Raw genomic sequence first — 15,000 nt, forward strand, 5'->3', positions numbered from 1 at the left:
AAATATTCCACAGAAAAATATATAGGCACATATACTGATTCTGTTATGCATGAGGCTTTAAATAAATAGTGAGAGCACCCTGGCTAGGTGGCATTTTTCTTGGGAGAGGATCCATGTTAATGTGTCAGTGGCAATGACGGTGATGCTTGCTGATAGATGATTTTTACTCAGGCTGTCATTAGCAAATGTAAACACCCAAGAGCTGTTTAAAAGGATGTGTTAAAAATAGCCTAATTAGAGTTATTCTGATAACTGAGTGGTGAATATGCCCGACTCCCACACAATGTTCCTCCACAAAAGGAGAACACAAATGACACTTGTGAGATCTGATGTGTGCTCCTTTTGAAATCGCTCTCCAGATAAAAAACATGCCATTTGTTGCATCAGTCTTGTGTCTCCTGAGAGCTGTGCTGATTGTACTTTCATACATTTCTAATGAATTAGGTTATATAGGTCCAGAGGTCCTCATGATTTATTGCATTTGGAGTCCATTAATTATTCCCATACCAGAAAATTTTCCATTCACCATATTATAGTCCCCCAGTGCTTTGTATCCCAATTATTTTGCAGGGGGGTTTCTGTTGTTACAGAAATTTAAATACCAGCCTCAGCCTGAGATGGCTGAATTTTTCGCAGGGAATCAGATATTGCCGGAGTGAGGAGTCATTACCATCGTAGCAGCCCTTGTTACTGAATCCTGTGTTATTAGTCAGCTTGTCTGCCATTCTCCAGACTCCTCCACAGTCTCAGAAATTATTTAAATCTCACATTTTGCCCATGGTGCTATGCCCAATGCTACAGAGCAGCAGCCATTAATTTGCACAGGCTGCATTCATCTGAGGGAAACTGTTGCTCTGGATTAAGAGGCATTGTTGTTGTTGTTGCTGCTGCTGCTGCTGCTGCTGCTGCTGCTGCAGAGGGTCATCAAAGCAAAGTCACAATTGTAGTGTTGTGGCTGAAGACAATATGGGCTGATGCTGCTCTGGGCAGGACATTATTTTTGTTAATCAGACAACAGGGCTGAGGGTGACCCAGGATGACACCTTGGGATCAGACAGGCAGGGCCGGGAGGAGATATGGCTACTGGGCATGGGGAATGGATCATCCAAGAGTGGAGAGGACGCTCCAGAATGTAGACAGACAGCATCCTTCATCACAAACTGTGCTGGCGAATCAGCGCTTCAAGAAATTAAACAGATAAATAGGAAGAGACGACAGACAGATATTAATGTTTGCAACTGTTCATGTCATATAACCTTTAATGCATTCAAATAGGGGTATATCTCATGAAAGTCACACCCATGTAAAGCTATCTCTTTGTCTGCTGGATATACAATTCATTCAGTTCATAACAGGGAACCTTATCTACGTCTGATTCTACATCCACTTCTGGGATCATGTCCGTATGTCTTGTAAACTGATGAAAATGCATGATCATATTTATAGCATAAGGGCCTTAAGTCATAGCTCATGGGTCATATTCATCACACTGTAAAGGCAGTGAATTGATTAGTGCTCGATGACCATGCATGCATTAGATTAGGGGGCAAATTGGCTGAAGTGAACTCTGTCTCATGCTGTGTGCGGCACCCTCAACCATTTGGAAAAATCCAAACAGAGTGCAGAGATGAAGCTCCCACGAGCGGCGGGGGTAGCCATGTCCTCAGAGAGTGGCCGAAGGCTTTATTGTAGTGCTGCTTCCCTGCCCTCGGTTGCTGCAGCTCTCCGCTTGTCACACTCAGTTAGCTCAATGAAGTAATGAATATGCCGCTGTACATTTTTCATGAGGGTGGTGGGAGTGAAAAATCTGCTCTTTATAATGCTTTTAATATGGAAGTTTTCACACACACTCTTCCCCCGCAAAGCACCCTCTGGGCTATCATGATGCCACATGACCATCATGTTTAATGTTAACATTCCCCAGGGGAGAGTCAGCATAATGCAATGTCACTTTCAGTGATGAATATGTTGACTACAGCAGATATACAAGCAGCTGTAAATCATGAGTAAGTTAAGATAACAGCCCCTGTCTTCCTTGCAAAGAAGTCAGGGGCTGCACAGGAAAAAACTGGTGGGAAAAGATCTCACTGTACTGTGAGTCACCTATTCAGGTCTCACATCATTAGAGTAATTAATTAGATTACAAGGAAGCACACCCATGAGCAGTGAAGGGAGAGGTATTCAGATGCTTTACTTTAAAGTATTAACACTGCATTGTGAAAACACAAGTAAAAGTCCTGCAGTCTTATGTAGAAGTATGTAGCCTAAGTATGATCATTAAAAAGTATGGTGTTTTTGGATGAACATTCCTGCTGCATTTATGTGTATGTTGTATTTTACTGCTGCAGATGTTTACAGTTATGCTAATTTTAACTTCCTGTTGGGTAGTTTAGTCTGCAGCAATGCATCATATTCTATAAGATCATCTTATGTTTAGCAATGCTGTCCTTTGAGAACCATGTATCTCTAAAAGGTCAGCTTTTCATGAGCTCAGAAAGAGCAGCCCTGTTTTTTAGCTTTGTGACGATGCATTTTCCAGCAGATCCAAGGGGTTATATATATATATATATATATATATATATATATATATTTAAAATCTTCATCCTGCAGTTGGTCAAAAACATTCACAATCAGCATTTCTGGCGATACACGGTTTTCACTGGACATGAAGGGGAATAAAAACGGTAATTTGAGGAGTAACTACAGCTGCCTGACATATATAGTGGAGCAAAAATACAATGTTTTTCTTTAAGATTAGATGCAGTAGAAGTATAAAGTTGCAAGAAATGGAAATACTTCAATAAAGTACAAGTACCTCAAATTTGTACTTAAGTATAGTACTTGAGTATTGTACATATTAGCCTTCATGCCACCACTGCCTATCAGCTTCCAGGAAATGGAGGACTGGTAACGATCCAAGAATTAATGCAAATGAGCACACTTGCGCTGTCCAAAAATCATCAACAATCTAGTAATTACGCAAATGACACAGGTGTGGCATGTTTTTAACCATTTTAAATGCACTATTTTCAACCATTTAATTAGCATGGAAACATGACATTGACACTGCTGCCCAGCTGGTGTTTTACGACAGTGACTCCCAACCAGAGGTACTTCTGCAGGTTACAGGTGGTCTGTGGAAAGATTGGAGTAGGTCAAAATAGAAATTATGATTTGATTAAAAAAAGAAAAAACATATCCACATATTTGCGTTGAGAAGGAAATAAACAACCAGGATTACACATTGGTGTGACAGAGTGAGGTGAACAGCTGAAATTATTAGCTAAAAGTAATAGATGAACAGTTGAAAAAGTCAAAGTAAAAGATAAACAGTTGAAATATTCAAAGTAAGGGACTGTTCTTTATTTATCACAGGAGGTTTTTTATTATCTTAACCCTATATTTTACTTTGAGGCTTTCCTGTGTGACTAGCAGAAAATGCATGAACTTCCATCCACCATAAATTAGTTACTGGATTTTTAAACACCTTCCCTTGACAGTTAAAAGTTGAAAATGCCTCTGTTTTTCACCCTTGTCGTGCATGCTGTTTAGTTTGAGCAAATGGTTGTTATTTTTTTTGTCCAAATTATAGATGATACATGTAGACAGGGTGATTTTGATGAAATATCACTGTCTTAAGCTCAGATGTGAGTGTTTTTTTCTGATGGGAATGTTTGTTGCACATGATGTGTAGCTGTGATGTGATGATGTGATGTGCAGGATTATCAGATATTTGAAAATCCAATGATAATTTCTATTTTTACAGTTTCTGGCCATGATATATGGTGTAAATTTGGCAATTTTTAAAGAGAGCATGCCCTCCAAACCCACGAGAGGATTTGGAAAACATGTTTTCTTTAAAAGATGGCTGTAAAATTAATACATTATCCAACCATTTCAATTTTTATGTCCCTCCTCTGAGCCAAAAATAAAAGGCATAAGTCTCTCCACAGTGCTTAAAAAATTATTTGAAATGTCTCCCCCTTTTTGCACCACCCCCTCTCCCCTCATAAATAACGAACAGTCCCTGATGGATAAACAGTTGTAGGTTAAAGTTGCAGCTTCTGCCACTCCAGCTGGTAGTTGTAGGAAAGCAAACTTCCCCAAACCAGTCTAAAAATAGACCATTCAATTGCACGTAGCCCAGTGTCCATGTTTATGTAGTGTTACTTTCCATCCACTTTAAAATCATGAAGGGTGGTGCTGATGAAGGGCTACTTCAGCTCATCTGGTGGTGGTGCATCAGACAAAAAGGTTGGGATCCACTGTCTCAGATCATTTCTTTTATGTATATTTTTGGCTCTGTCTCGAGGTGTCTAGAGGTGGCATACAGGATGCCACTCCACATTTCTGCTTTTGATCTGTGCGCAACAACCCACCTCTGATTTTCAATTACAAATAAGACGTTGCATTAGGCAAAGAAACACTGAGGGTAATGGACTTTTTCTGTTGCTCAGAGAGATGGACTTGTCCCTCGAGACCTTGGTTTCCATTATTAAACCACCATGTTGCCCACCTAGGCTGTTTCCATTCCCCCTGACCAAAGTGAAATTACCTGCTTTTGAGGCTTAAGCATAGAAACCAAACAGTGGTCGCCCACAGTCTGAACCTCCATTTCCTCCCTGCCCAGGTAAGGCTTTTTATGTTCTTTGGGAGGGCAACAAAGCAAGAAAAATTCTGCCCACTTGTTTGCGTTGAGGTCTGACATCCCTATAGGTTTCATGCACAAAATATCCCAAGGGAATCTACAGCAGCATGTGAGCCGGTGGTTAATACATTCTTTGGACACTCTCACAGTATGCACCAAGACCTGGATGATGAATTACCATACAAGGGCCATAGAAAATGAAAAAAAAAAATACCCCAGGATGAATGTTGTGTTCCAAATACAAACACTTAGTATTCTACAGGGCTGACACAAAAGCTGCTCCCTCTATGATAACCTAACAATCCACAATACTATCTCCAGTCTGACAGCAACTTATGCAGATGTGCGTGGCTCAGCAGCGCTCTGCTGAATTGAACCCCCCCTTGAAAAGTGTTCAGCAAGCAGGTCACATTGGCGTAGGCTGTCTGTTGTGGATGAAATGCTGAAATGCTGTCCTCCAAGATGCTCTAAGCCGTATTACTCACCTACCTGGCCTATAACAGCCTGTGATGGATAGGGCCAGATTGAACCTGCAGTCACCTATCTAACCCATGTCATTTAGAGAAAATAGGGGATTTGCTTTCACCCAAGCTTAAATTACTTCTTAACACTAATACAAAGCCATGTTAGACGTTTGCTTCCCATATCCTTTCCTTCTAAGAACCGGTAATCTGAGCATATCTCACTGTGTGAGATGTACTCCACAGATGTATGAATGGGGAGACAATTCAACCCTGCAACAGTGTCACCCTCATCTGGAGGCAAGACAAGGCAGAGAGGTGAAATTGAAAATGTGAATGTCTGGCTAATGGCAGAAGAGGAGTGCTGGAGATATAATACCAAATCTATAAAGGACAATTTCAGGCCCAAGACTCTGGAGACTCAGGCGCTCAATCATGAAGTGATTCACCCAGATTGATCAAGGAGCGTCGTAATCACATGGGAATGTTACATGTGGCTCCAAGGATGACTCGCAGAACTGTCAAGAGATTCAAAGCTGGATTTAATGGATTTGAGGTGATGTGCTTAGAAACCATTTCAGAAGGTGCAAATAGAATCCTGAAAGCATTTTACCAGCATTTAGCAGCTGTCCAGTGAAATTAATGTTCAGAACAGTAAAATTTGGAGGAATAAAGTCGCCAGCAGAGAAACAGAAGGCTGGAATTCACTCTGTCGTCTCACAGCAGAAATTCAAAGGACCGTATCTGTGAAAGAAGAATCGCAAATCTACTAATGAACCGCGCCGTTGATAACAGTCCCGTATTAAGCAGAAAGCCTAAATGCACTTACAGATAACAAGCCTTCTTTTATTTAAAGTGATTCTGGTTAAAAGCTCAGTGCTCCCTCAGAAATTGAAATAAACGCTGCAAATGTGACATTAAATATTCATAACCTTCAGCTGTCATCTAGCTCTTCCTGTGTGAAGATACATGTGCAGCAAAAAAACAAAATCCTACATAATTAATCACTTTAATAAGTGAGAAGTCCACGAAGGTAGATCATAACAGCATTATGGGAGAGTGAATTCATTGTGTAGCTGTATTAGATGAGACATTAAGAGCTGCATGAGCTGCTTTCTGGAGATATTATTAATCACTGTTCCCTAACACTGCCTGCTATAGATGCAGGAAGGTAAACTGCATGCTGACCCTTTGCTTATTTCCCTGTCTTATGGGCTCACGGAACATTTTCACCTCTGTCAAATCATTGTCTCACAAAGCTTTTAATGCATTTCATAAGATTGCAGACAGATAGGGCCAATGGCGCAGGCTTACACTCGTGTATGTGAAATCATGAAAGTAAACCCATGCTTTCAAAACTTTAGATTGAAGATCTCACTGAAGCGTTTTGATCTTTAACTTCAATCAAATGGCATCTCTATTCTGAACTTTAAAGACAAACCATGCTCAAAAAATTATTCATATAAAGTCCTGCCATGTTCATGAAATCACTTCTGTTGCTATACTTTGCGCTGCAATATGACATAATAATTTCATAAAACAATAACTCACCATTTCAAAAGACTCAATAAGGCTTTGCAAATCCCACTCAGTGCATTAAAGGACTTTATCAACCAGCTTTTGAACAAAATTGGAAATACTCATTCCAGTATCTCCCTCAAGTGTGTGTAGATAAATAATTACATGGCTTTCAATAAATGACTGAGTGAGAAACATATCAAAGATGTCAAAGAGGGAGGAATGTGTCAGAAATCCAAAATGCTATTTATTGATAAAAATACATTTGCCATGGACAAAAAGTCTGATATTATCTCAGTTATTATTCAGTCCTTTTCTGAATACTTGGCCGTTCAAATATAAGACAATTTCATAGCCTGAAACTTCATAGAAAAACAGTGGGGGTCTCAGGGGTTGTTTGTATTTGTATATTTCTACCTTAAAGGTAAAGTCAGCAATTCCGGATAGACGTTGTTAATATTTATCAATACCCAAACAAATACTGTAATAATACATTTACCGTCCCTCTTGAACCCACTGCCTTTCTCTTTACACATCAATGGCTCTTCCACTGTCCTGTGGACGAGCATGAACACCCCCTGTTGCCAATTAGCTGGAAGAGTGTTGTGTGCCCTGGTCTGAGCCACTTTGTTTGTTTCCCATTCTCAGAGTCAGGGCTGTGTATGAACACTGGATTTATTTTCAGTGCTCACCAGTGACTGTATATAAAAATGGATGACTGCAAATCCTACTGTTCAAAAATGAAGCCAATATATCGCAGATACAGCTGCTGCTATTGTGCTCCTTTAGAGCCAGAGTCTGCACAGTAGGGCACACCGGTTGACACACAAAGCTGTCAGTCATGATGTCACACACCCCCTTTTTTATATCATCCAATGACTAATGAACACTTGAACATACATCAACGTAATAAGAACTACCTAAAATGATGAATGAATGAATTTATTTGACTTGCTGTGCTGTGAGGGGGCAAGGCTTTAGGACCTATTCTGCAGCCAGCCACCAGGGGGCGATCAAGATGTTTTGGCTTCTCTTTTAGGGAGCTGTCATGCTGTCCATTTTTATAACCAACCTATGGTGCACACACAAAATGGACAGCTAGCAGACTTTAAGGAGATATTTGCTGAATTTGACAAAAGGTGTATTGGGTTGGAGTTGCTGACTGCGCCTTTAAGTTTTTCTATTGACTTTAACCCTTGAATAGATTGGTTTTTAGAAACCCATTTCTTAAGATACAAACAAAAGTTTTCAGAACATAATGTTGACAGAACGTCCCAGATAGCAAAATGTTACTGATTCAGCAGTCAGATTGAATCTGCATTGATGCCCGACACTGGAACCAATTTTAAAGAGCTTGTTATGTTTAATGTTGAATAAATATCAAATTTTCAGTCATGACTGACACTGAATCAATACTGATTCATCTGTGATCTCAAATGGTGCCGTAGATTGAGTTTCAGTTGATGCTGATGTATTGAAATAATGTTAAACTAACAAACTAAAAACTAACTTCACTCACAAAAAAGCTAGCATATAAACATTTTCAAATTGAAAATGACAGTAGGATCAATTTAAATTTGTATAATATTTACTGACAAAGTTAAGTTTGCCACCTTTGAATATTTCTTGAAGTGAAATATAATATCACAACATGTCTTGCAAATTAAACAGTGAGTAAAATACTCGCAGAACATGCAATATTAATGCAATCACCTCATTTGATTCCACACTTGTCATTTTTATTGTGAAGTTAATCCTTCCTTTGTTCCGGCCTCTCTTTGTCGAGCACTTCTCTGAATTGCTGAAGGTCAGCTGATATCGTTTTGTTTTTGCAGTGCAGTCCTCGAGAGGGGAAAAATTAAAAAGGCAGAGAAGATAAGATAGGTGAGATGGCTGCAGAAAACATAAAAATTGTACCTTGAAAAATTACAACAGTAAGTAAATGTTATCTTTTTTGAAGGGAAAAAGATAACATTGATAGATATGAAAATTACCTATCATATAGCCTATTAACTAAAACTATCCTTAATACACATTCTTAATTTGCAAATGTTTTGTTTTCAAAACCTTTAAGGTGAGGACAGTTTAGTCAGTATTTAAATAGTGTTATTTAAATATGTAATGCACTTAGGTAAAGTAAAGTTAAAGTTCCACTGACCGTCACACACCTGAGTGTGTGAAATTTGTTCTCCGCATTTGACCCATCCCCTGAGGGAGCGGTGAGCAGCAGCGGTGCCGCGCTGGGGAATCATGTGGTGATCTAACCCCCCAGTTCCAATAACTACTTAGATTGTAGTTATTGCACTGTGTTGGACCAAATTTTAACATACATTATAGAGATATAGCAATGTAATACAGTTTCTTTCAAAACAACCACAAAGCAAACATACAAACACACAGTCCTGACAGACTACCGCTTTCCCCACAAATCTCCTGACTACAGCCAGTAGGTGAAACAAGGTGACTGTATGGGGCCGAGTCAGCCCCATGACATACCATTACTTGCAGGTTGTGGGGGACCATGAGATGTGGTACTGGCCTGAGGTGCCCTCTGGTATCTCTGTGAAAACACATACTTGCTGTAAACAAGGAAATTAAACAGCTCTGCACAAAACCATATCATGAAAGATTTTTTTTGTATTTCATTTTCAGTTCACTTACCATTATTAAGCTCCCAGTAGTCTCAAAGGAGGTGTCTGCACACAGCTTGAGCTGTAGATACTCTTAATATCAATCCTGAAAAGGAGCCATAGAACGTTTCCCTTTATCTGAAAAGATGACTTTAAAATGTTTTTGAAGAATTCTATTTTCCTAAAGGACTTGAAGTCAAAGTACCCTGATAAATCTTCCATGTTTTTTAATAGCCAATCACCCATTTGTATCTCTGAGACATATATAATTGTACTAGTTTGAGCCCAACCAGCAAAGGTGACATGTAAATAGTCAAATCAAATCAGCAACAACAGCTGTTATTGTTTTCACCAAGATAAAGTGGTCCTGGAGCAGAAACTATCACATAGGGGTTTTAAATACTTTGCCAGGTATCTGTCTGTCTGTCTGTCTGTCTGTCTGTGGACAGGTTCTGTCACTGATAGCACCACAACTGTGCAAGATGCAGTCAATAAACTTCACAGCTGTGTGGCTGAGATCAAAATGGAGGCCGAGTTAAAAGATGGGTGTGGTCTGAGCACAGGCGCCAGAAGGGTGGGGGGTAGAAAATAGGAAAGGTAAGTCACAAGATTATTGTGATTTTAAATGTTTTACAATGTGCTGAGTATTGCAATAACACATATTGCGATTTATTAGCTTTTTTAACGGCAAATGATATTACCAAAGAAAATTTTGTTTATGTAATTGGATTTTGTTTTCAGTCACCTCTCTTTAATCATTTTTTTTATTGCAGCAAAATGTATGCAGTGGACTGAAAAAGCAGTTGATTTTATGACTGTAGTAGGCCAGCAAAAGTTGGATTTGTATTTAATATATTCATAATTTGAATTAAATGCTAATAGCTAGCCTAATGCTTGCTGGCATAACTTCTTTAGTAACAAACATTTTACAATAGTCATTTAAAAACATTTACCAGTAAAGATGCATGATAATTGCACTTGTTCAGGCTTTTGTGATATAAAAACACTAACCTACCAGAACATTGACAAAGAACTTGAAAGTTCTGGTTTGCTGCATTAGGCTTCTTTTTTGAGTTTACTTTTTTGTTCTTTTATTACTGAGCTAACTAGCCTATTGTTTGTTTGCACCCCTCTAGATCCGCCTTATTATGGATCCCACTGCTTTTTTTTTTTGGCAAATCCCACCCTACAAGAACTAGTCAGTAACATCATGAGTACTACACCAGTAGGGCAGGACTTGCCAAGAAAAGCAATGGGATCCATAATAATATGCCAGATCCCATCAAATATTAGAACTACTAGTCTCCAATCAATAGACCAATTTGCCAAGACAATAATGCAGCCAAGCTGACGGTGAAATAAATCCAAAATACACTGCCACCAAATGTTGTGCCTCAGGACAGTCACTCCTATCACTGAACTGAAGGGTGCTCCTCCCATCCTGTAAACCAGCCCCTGATCAGAAGCATGGACAGCTGCACTAGTTATATTGTCGATATTTACGCCACTGCATCACAGTGAAGAAGTGCTTTAAGATAAGTGTATCCTACAACCCCTTAAATGACTGTTCTCAAGTCCTCATCTAATTCATACTATTTTGTCGGGAAAGCTGGCAGCAGGCACAGTGAGGTGAACATATCACCTTAAAAAAATAAAATGTTGGTTTTAAGTAGAATTTATATATAAGTTCAACCATATAACAATGGTTGAGTGCAGGGGTCCACTTTTTGCTGTAAGGTTCATGTCCTCTGAGCTTGTAATTTAATGCTATGCCCCAATTCTGCTTTGACTAATCACAAAACTAAAATCCTCATCATCCCTTGCTTCAGATTTGTCTTCATTTTCAGAGCTGCTTTCATCAAAACCCTGCAAAATCAAGGACAGTGATGTGTCAGCACGTTAATATAAACAAACTTCGTAATCCTTTTGACTTTTAACCTTTTGTTTATTTGTAATATCAGTGACACAAAATAATGTCAAACAGGGAAACACATATAAAACAGCAGGTCTATAAAGCTTCTAGAGAAAACATTTCAACATTTAAATGTAACACATCGACACCAGAGATTCGTGAAACAAGAAATATCTCTAGTCTGGTTTCTTTTCTCCAGGGAAGGTAGCTTGATTTTTACATCACCTGCTCTGGTCAGTGATTTTAATCCCATCCGGAGTGCATATGTGGGTAATTTTTCCTCTCTACAGTAATAATTACAGCAACAATTACCGGCTGTTTTATGGTGAACCCGCTGGTCCTTCTATAATTTAATTCCTGTCCAGGCCGACGTCCTTGTATTTTTAAATGGAGTGAGTTCTTTGCACAGGCAGAGCTGCTTGTCCTTCTCATTTTTATATCATTTAATCAGCTCAGTGTGAAATGTGACTTTTATGAGAATATATAGGAAGAGAAAATTGTTTTCACTAACCTGATAGAAAGAAACAAAGTTAACACAGACATATAGACAGGCTGACATTGCTACTCCTAGCCATCCTAGCATGGCTAGGAGTAGCAATGTCAGAGAGGACTTTAGATTTAAAGAGAAAGCTCAGATCTTTTAAAGTAGGGTTGTATGTGGTGCATATTCAGTGGCAGGAGTGCCGACATCCCAGCCAACATTTGTATGTGATGCCCATGTGAGTAGTAAATAGGCTAAAAAATGGCCCCTATATAGGATTGCCCATGGGTTCCATTATGGGTTCCATTATGGGTTCCATGCCAGTTGCCCACATGGTTGGGTTTAATCAAGGGGGCCCCACATAAGTTATGCTAGGGCTATGTGGGTACGAAGTGGGTATGGGCCCAAAATGGGCATCTTATCTGGGGCCCACTTGGGTAAACCCATCCATGTGGGCAGTTGGCATGGGGCCAATGTGGAACCTGTGGACGATCCCATTAAAAGACCATTTTTCCATCCATTTATGACCCATATGGGCCATGGCTGGGATGGAAGCTAAACATTTTACTGTTTGACGGGGGCAGCAGCAAAATATATTTTAGACACCTAAAAACATCTATAACAGATGTATGCTTTACCAAGAGTATTTTCACTCCTTTACCTTTTCATCAGACAGCCTGTTCTGACGGGGAAGCCATTTCAGTTCTCCATGCTCTCGTCAAAACCACCAGACTCCAGTAACAGTAATTCAGGCTTGCTGAACAGGTCACACAATAACACAGACAAAACTAATCAAGGCAGCGGTCCACCAGCAGCTCCTGTGTTCAGTGGTATTAAATTACTGTTTTTCTCAGAGTCTGGCTTTGAAAAGAGCGATATAGCAGCTTCAGTTCACCATCGGAAATCGCTGTCTGATGGCAAGGTAAAGCAGTGACAATATTCTAAATACAGCGTATACTTAAATTGATAGTGATTTTTTTTTTGTTTTGTTTTGTTTTTTAGTTTTTAGGTGGGACTTTCAGGTGGCTAAAATATCTGTTGCTGAAACCTTGACAGCAGTACAATGCTTAGCTTCCATGTCAGACTCCAGCCTGCTTCTCCAAACTGGGGGCGTGCCATGTGATATCTACTGTATGCAATATACTGATTATGGATAAGTACCTCATACAGACCCATTTCCAAAAACACAACCTATCCTTTTAACTGATAAAGCAAAATCAAAGAATTAAACAAGATATGTGTTCATGGAATTTTACAAGGATTTAGCTAATAGGAGCTCTTGACTGAGCAAACTATTTTATACAGGGACAATACCAAACTAGAGGCATTTTTCTTGATAAACACTTAAAATTATCAACTAGTAAGGTGTAGATCCATCATCGAGAGCCCACAGTTCCGGAGGACATTTAATTTAATGCTGTTATATTTGAGTTACAGAAGTCTTGTTGTGAAGACGCATGCTGATGAACCTTTCAACTTTCCAACTTTCAACTTATGATGCTCTAATTTCAAATTACAGAGTTGGCTGATTGCTATAGATGAATAATGAATTTCATCACTTACTGTAATATGAACACACATCTCATCTCAGTGCAGCGGTGTGCATTGTCCAGAACAGGGCAGAAGCCTAATTACATAGTTAGAGCTTTGGGGAGACCAGGCTAATCTCTTATGGGTTTCTCCAACAGATGTGTCCAATTAATGGCCTGTCTTTGAAGGAGTTTAGATGTATACCACTCTGGGAATTTTATTTCAAAGTAAAAGACCCGGCCTCGTTTCTGATGAGTAGACTTTATAGGCAGTCTTAATCACGGCTTTCTTCCATCCGCCCAGTCATACACAGAGCTGATGTTGAATAAATGCTGGAATATGAACTGATCTGAGGCCAACTGTGAATGCTAATGACCTGGACAGAGCAGATAGTGTTGACAGATAACATCCCTGGTCGGAGTCATTACTTCACTGGCTGATACACAGCAGGTAAGCCGCTTGGACAATTAGACATGAGGGAGTATTATCTTGTAAAATAAAAGAATAGACACGACACTGCAGTAATTCCTCTAAATAGATGAAAATTGAGGGGGCATACGAAAATGAGCACTTTGTATTACTGGTGAGGACTGCTGGACAGGAGAGAAAAATCCCACAATCATTAACCACTTGCATGCAGGAGCACAAGTCCTGTTTTCCTTGAATGAATGAGTCCGGTTGGAGAGGACCTTTACAGTCGTAGAAACAGAGGAGTTAAGCCTGGCCAGAAAACCTTAATAGATCTGTGCCACCGCTCCCCTACTGCTCAGAGAGAAGCCTGTCACGTAGCATGTACATGCATTTAGGCTTATTTACCTCGATCCTGCCGACTGGCTGACAGGCACGTCTCACTGCTGGAGATGCAACATCGTTGTCTGGCAACCCCTCGATCAAAGAGTTCTGCGGAGTGGCCAGAACATTGCAAAGGGTGACACAGAGAGCGCCGCTCTGCAAATGCAAAAGATGACAGGAAAACACAGAAACACAACATCTGCATCCATTCATCAGAGCCTGCCCTTCAGCGTTCATAACCTGAACTTAAATTATTAATCATCATTTTGATCTGCTGGTCGATGGGCCCCTTGGCATTGCCAGATACATGCATTCATTACTCCTCCTCATCCTCAAACGGAAGATGAAGACAAGAAAAATATGCTGCAAGTCTTTTGACCTTTCAATTTCTAATTTTTTGGGAGCAAATTGGGATCAATGACATCAGAGTCTCCAGAGACAACTATTATAAATCCACAGGCAACTAGTGAGATTCTATTTTCTCACTTTCCAACCTCCCTTATTTATATTGTGGTGCTTTTAGCTATTGAGAATGAAACCGCAGCATTGCTAAATAACTTAATATTCTCTTGACAGTTCATTAAATATTTACCTGTAGTTTCCTCACAAACAGTTCTCATCCTGGGACTTAAAAACAAGAAAATGCCAGCATCTAACCAGTGAATTTGTTCACGTTTGTCACACTCAAAGGTTACCTGTGATATCTCAAACACAAAATTGGAATAAATTGGGTTGATCATTTTGTCTCAGTATCATTTGTTGCTTCAAGTGAAACTGCAAAACATTTTTATTCGGTTGGAAGTCTGCAAATGTAAAACACCATCCTCTCAGCAAAGGAGACCTACAGTTGAAAAGCACCATTTGAGCATTTACAGAGCGCAGATTGGCATTTATTTGAAACATGAACACACGGTACCAAGAGAAATACAAAAAAGCACTTTCAAATCAAAACACATTTGAACATCCAAAAAGATCAAAGAAATCAGGAAACAGTCAAGTCCTCTTGAATTTCCTTCCTTTTTCTCGTC

This window comes from Epinephelus fuscoguttatus, linkage group LG16, assembly GCF_011397635.1.
Source record: "Epinephelus fuscoguttatus linkage group LG16, E.fuscoguttatus.final_Chr_v1".
Lineage (NCBI taxonomy): Eukaryota > Metazoa > Chordata > Actinopteri > Perciformes > Serranidae > Epinephelus > Epinephelus fuscoguttatus.